The sequence below is a fragment of the Suricata suricatta genome, chromosome 1 (genome assembly GCF_006229205.1).
Source record: "Suricata suricatta isolate VVHF042 chromosome 1, meerkat_22Aug2017_6uvM2_HiC, whole genome shotgun sequence".
In the NCBI taxonomy this organism is placed as follows: domain Eukaryota; kingdom Metazoa; phylum Chordata; class Mammalia; order Carnivora; family Herpestidae; genus Suricata; species Suricata suricatta.
Genome location: NC_043700.1, coordinates 42,115,910 through 42,121,842, shown reverse-complemented (window position 1 = coordinate 42,121,842; position 5,933 = coordinate 42,115,910). Strand labels below are relative to the sequence as shown.

General features: G+C 45.4%; 1 long non-coding RNA gene across 1 annotated transcript; it reads left to right on the top strand.

The window, feature by feature from the left end:
• Positions 1–548: 548 nt before the first annotated feature.
• On the top strand, positions 549–4,085 carry LOC115294603. Its single transcript, XR_003910004.1, has 2 exons — positions 549–597; positions 3,751–4,085. It is a non-coding gene; the product is annotated as an uncharacterized LOC115294603 (long non-coding RNA).
• The last annotated feature ends 1,848 nt before the right edge of the window (positions 4,086–5,933 follow it).

Here is a 5,933-nt window from a genome sequence, read left to right as displayed (position 1 = left end):
CCGCCCCCGCCACAAACTTTCTGCCTTGGAACGGCTGCCCTGGGCTGCTGGGCTACAGCCAAGAGGCTGCTACAGCCTGATAGTTAAGACACCTGATTCCTTAACCCACCTTCCCCCTGCCTTCACATCTCCCTCCTTCGGAGGAGATGCCATTCTGAGAACTGCTGTTGTACTGAGTTCTGGAAGGGACCACGTGAGGACGGGCGGAGCAGCCAGAGCTGGAGCTCCTCTCTCCCTCCCTCCCTCCATCCCCTGGAAACAGAAAAAGGACCAAGGGGCGATCTGGGGATGGTCATGAGTCATAGACTTACCTGCTGCCTTTCTTCTGGGGGCCAGCTGGCCTATCACTATTCCCTGTCCGGGAGCAGTGTCCTGGGCCAGGGCAGGGGGAGGGAATGCATGAGGAAACAATACGCAGATTTTAAGGGCTGGGATCCAAAGCCCAGCCTATGGGGAGCCAGGTAAGGGTCATGGTTACTGTATCCAGGGGTGGGACTAGCAGGCCGGCCTCCTAGTCACTTCCCTCCTCATTCAGGTCTGTGTGGAATCCAGAGATAAGCCACCTGGGCAGGAGACTCCACTCCCATCTTTGCACTGGTGAGCATTCTTGGTATCTCGGCCCAGCCCCTGACCCCCAGGGCCCTTATTTGGTCTGCCCTCAGGCTCTCATTCTGACTTCGGTCCAGGACTCTCCTCTTCCCCGGTGACTCACTTGGCTTTGGAATTTCACTCACTGTTTTTTTCTGACGCACATCCTGGGAGCCTGGCCTAAAGCCAGGGAACAGTGCTGTTGCTTCAACCCCACCGGTGATTAATTTTGGGAACCTGAGCTGGAGGCTCTATAGAGGGAAGCGAGGCTGGAGAAGCAAGATGGGAGATGGGGGTGTTTCTGGACAGTGAGCCTTTCTTCCTGCTTCTGCTCATTTGCACTCAGGTGGAAAACAAATAACAGAAATGCTATTAGCTTGTAGTAGTCAGACATACCCAGCTGGCCAGCCACAGCCCTCAAAAAGATTGAGCAACTGAGTTCGAAACCTAGACTTGCCACTGTACTTCTTGGAATCGATTTCTGGACCTCAATTTACCCTTTTGTGAGTCTTAAAGATTTGATAGCCCCTAATTTTGAACGCTAAGAACAATGGCTTTGTACTCGGTTGATAGAGCTTACATATCCCTCAAAATGGCTAGCACTCTGTTATCTACCTATTTTGACTATGATGTGAGGGGTGGGTGTTGTCTGGGATTGTGGAGAGGGCTAGGATTCATTTCTAGCTCTGCCATCACCCCTACTTGTCACCCTCAGATGCGTCAGCAAGAAAGGGAGAGGATCCCCATGGCCCCCGAAAATCTGGTGCATCCTCACTCCTCCAGAAGCTGGTTGCTTCCTCCCCGCCCCCCAGACTGTTCTCAATCTCTTACCTTCCGCAGCTGCCCAGGGCTCAAGAATCACAATCCCAGCCTGCCCCTTCCAGCTCCTCAGCTGAGAACGAAAGGGCTCTGTGCCAGTCTGATCAGCTGACCCCAGGGAGTGCACGCATGGAGCAGGGCTGGGGGACACCCTCAGTGTACTCAGGAAACAAAGCCTTCACCTCTTTGTGTAGCCCCAAAGAGTGACTGCAGTGAAAAGAACCAAGGACCGAATCAGGGGGGTTGGCTGTCAGTAAAAATGTCACCCAGGGTTCTGGGGGACACCCTTCTCCCTGCTAAGGTAAATCTTGCTGTAGGGTGCTCTAGAAAAGCATGCTTTCGGCACTACTCACCTTCTTCTTAGCTACACTGTGGCGACCATGATCATTTGGGAAGATATAAAGAAGTAAAGGGTGGGGTTAAGGAAATGAGTCTGTACCTAGATACCCATACCAATGATTAAATCAGATTTTTTAAAATTAAAAGCACTGTTAATAAGACAATACATCATGACCAGGTAAGTTTAAGAGTTTGGAATTCCAAGTCAGACTGAGTTCAAACCAAAGGAGTTTCACATACAGGTTTTGGATAGCCCATGTATTTTGTTCTATAGTCATTAATATTTTTAAATTATATAATATATATGGTGCATTAAAAATTACACATATCCAAGTTATAAAATATAATAAGGACCAAAACAACTGTGAACCCCTTACTTGACTTAAAAAGTATAACCTGACCAGGACACTGAATGGCTGAAGCCATATATGTGTGACTCCTCATTCCCGCCTCCAACCTCTCCACACGGGGACCCCTATTCTACATCTGGTGTTCAACACTTCCCTGAAGATTTAAAATATTTTCTATCATGTGGTGTGGGCATCCCTAAATAATATACTGTTTTGGTTTTCTTCTTTTTAAGCTTTGAGAAATGATACACTGCACCTCATCTTGTTGGACTTGACTTTTCTCAGCTTTATGTTACTAAGATATGGCCACCTTGATGTGTGTAGCCATGGTGCCTTTGTTTTCACCCCAGTGTAATTCCCAGGGCAATGGCATGTTATTCTCCTGTGCAGTTTTTGGCTATTATGAAAACTGCTCCTTTGAATATTCTTGTGCTTGTCCAGGTGCACATGTTCAAACATTTCTCATTGGGTAGATACCTAAAAATAGAATTGCTAGGCTATAGGGTACATGCATGCTCAACTTGACAAGATTGCACTGAAGTATTTTCCCAAGTGGCTAGAACACCTGCAGTGTAGAAGGGTTCCGGCTGCTGCTAATTCTCATCTCCACCTGATTTTTCAGATTTAAACTTCGAACTGTCTGTTGGGTGCCTAATGGTATCTCAGTAGTAATATTCTGTGTTTCTCTGATTACTAAGAAGGTCCAGTGTGTATCTTCATAGGTTTTGGTACATTTGTGTCTTCTGTGAGGTGCCTGTTCATGTCCTTTGCCCATTTTTTGACACTGTCATTTTCTTATCATCAATGATTTGTATGTGTTATTTACATAATCTGGAACTAACATTTTTTATTTATATGCAAAATATTATATATCATATATTAACATATATTTTAAGTATTATGTATTTTAATATACAAAAGCATTTCCAGTTTTTCAGCTGTATGTGTGACAAATATTTTCTCCAGGAGTGTAGCTTGTTATATGACTTTGTTTATGGTGGTTTTTGATGAACATACATTTATTTATATCACAGTTGAGTTTATAAAGTTTTCTTTCATGGGTTAGTATATTTTGTCTTAAGAAGCACTTCCTGATCCTAAGATGATAAATATAGTCTTCTATATTTTTTCTCAAACACATTAAGCTTGCCTTTCCCATTTAGATCTTTCTCTGTAATTGATATTTATCAGTGGGGTTTTTGCTAAGAAAAAAGCCTCAGTACTTTATTTTAAAAATACATCTTTGGGGCATGGAGTGGCTCAGTCAGTTAAGCATCCGACTTTGGTTCAGGTTATAATCTCACAGTTCATGAGTTCGAGCCCCTCGTGGGGCTCTGTGCTAACAGCTCAGAGCCTGGAGGCCGCTTCAGATTCTGTTTCTCCCTCTCTCTGCCCCTCCTCCGCTTGTGCTCTGTCTCTGTCTCGCTCTCAAAAACGAATTAATTAATTAAACTTTAAAGATATTTCTTTGATTCTATAGTTAACAAAGTTCATTAGCAAATAGTAATAATTACAGAAAACTTGGAAAACATGAAAAATTGAGAATTTTTTTTACCACCAATTGATACAGATATCTAACTACATAATTGGCATATAACACCATGCATAGAGCGTTATCCTCTTTTTTAAAATCTTATTTTTCCTGATTTTACAGGTTCACTGTAGAACATTTAGAAGTAGAAAATAAATAAAGAAAAACGTGTATGTGTTTCACACTCCTCTGAAATTGTTCGATGTGCCTCCCAAACACCCACCCTAGTTCTTCAGGAGCAGAGGTCTCTACTAGCAAGATCATGGCCATGACCCTTCCTGTGCAGACTCTTCAGGGGCATCTTTGGTTAGGAAGAGACTCATGTACATCCTCTGGAATAAGCATATCAGGAGGGGACCCCTGACAACCGAACAGAATTCCAAACAGGCTCATCAAATTCCCCCCAAAAATTGTGAATTGAGTTATTAAATGATAAATAAATCATGCCTCCACCAAAACCCTTTTTTCCTTAGGGTAGAAAATAAAAATATAATTATGATCACTATCACTAACACCAATTGTTTTCCTCCACATTTTACTTATACTTTACTGTGGCCAGATTATCAGCCTCAGAGTTTCAGCCTTTTGTATAGAAACTATATGAACTCTATTTCACTGGATTGGTAAAAAAGTAGTCTACACATTGGTGCAAACATGTCTACATGGTGTCCATATACCCACCATGAACGGGGCAAGGAGAGCTAGTAAGTCAAGCTAATTACTGTACTCACTAGTGTTTTTCAATGTTTGTTTGTTTGTTGAGAGAGAGATAGAGATAGAGAGAGAGAGAGAGAGAGAGAGAGAGAGAGAGAGAGAGCAAGAGCGCATGTGCACAAGCCAATGAGGGCCAGAGAGAAGGGGAGAGAAAGAATCTCAAGCAGGCTCTGCACTGTCAGCACAGAACCCCACACAGAGCTCAATTCACGAACTGTGAAATCATGACCTGAGCCAAAATCAAGAGTCGGACACATAACTGACTGAGCCACCCAGGGACCATGGTGGTACTCACTATTTCTAAACTGAGGCCGGAAGGTGCCTCACAATCCACAAGAAAAATGGTGTCTTTACCAATGGACTGGAGTCTGCACAAAATCTAGAGTCTAGTTTGTGAGGTAGTTCCACTTTGATACATCAAAAAGACTTGAGAATGAGGGAAGCAGCAGGAAGGGGCAGCGGACAGCTTGGAAGGAGATACTGGGCCAGAGTCTTCTGCCAACAGGTGGAAAGGCCAGACGACTGGGAAGAGATTTCAAAAAAGGCATTGTCATCTTGCCCAAGACCTCTCTGGGCCTGCATGATGAAAACGGAGATAAGAGCCACAAGCCAGCAGCCTCTGAGTTTTCCTGCCCATGGGTTAGGTGAAATGCTAAAAGAACAGAGCTGGGGGTCACTGGAGCAATGGAAGGCTTCTATCTTCCAGTTCTGCTGCACAAATGCTTTGGCAGGCTCAAGTGATTGACTTCTCCAACACGACAGATATCACCTTTGACTGGGCCCCTGTGGGGAGAGCCCGGTGGGGAGGGCTGGGGTTGAGAAAGTGGGCAGAAGGGTCAGTTGTACCTGCGCATGAAGTGGTACAGACCTTAGGCTTCCTGGGCTGAGCAGCATAGCGCTGCTGGGGCTGGAGCTCAGCTGACTGGGCTCAGGGCCGAGCTCAGGCCCTAAACTCCTCTGGAGAACCTGGTGCTTTCCTATGAGAGCATGCTAGCCAGAGTGTACCTACTGCTCATTCTGCAGACCCTGGAGAGCAGATGCGAATGGCTTCTGCAGCAGGTAGGAGGAGAAAAGGGCTGCACAGTTGGTACCTACCTTTTGTCCCTTTCCATCCTCGCCTCTCCTTCCCCCTTGGTGCCCCCCACCCCACAGGAAGAGCCTGCACCAGTTGCAGCTGTGAATTCTTGGCAGGGACAGTGACTGATTCAAATGAGTCTGGTTGGCAGAAGACTCAGCTCTCAAAACCAGCCTACTTGGAATAATCTCGAAAGGCCTTCTAGTGAGAAGAGCTTCTCAAGGTTTCATGGAAGCAAAGAAGAGGGTGGGGGTGGGGGTCACTGCAGCTCAGGAGGCCCCTGCTGAGCCCTGGTGGGGTCACTCACTCACCAGACCTGTGGAGCTCTCTTTCAGTCAGCTCCCCCATTAAAAGCCCTGGTCAGCACAACCAGAGTTAAAAGGATGGTCCACTTGTATCAGTGGTTGAATCAGTTCCAGTCAACAAGCATTTACTGTATTAGTTATGGCGGCACTCTTCCAGGCACTGACAATCAGCTTTTACAATAGGAAATGAGATGGTAAGGAAGAAACATATT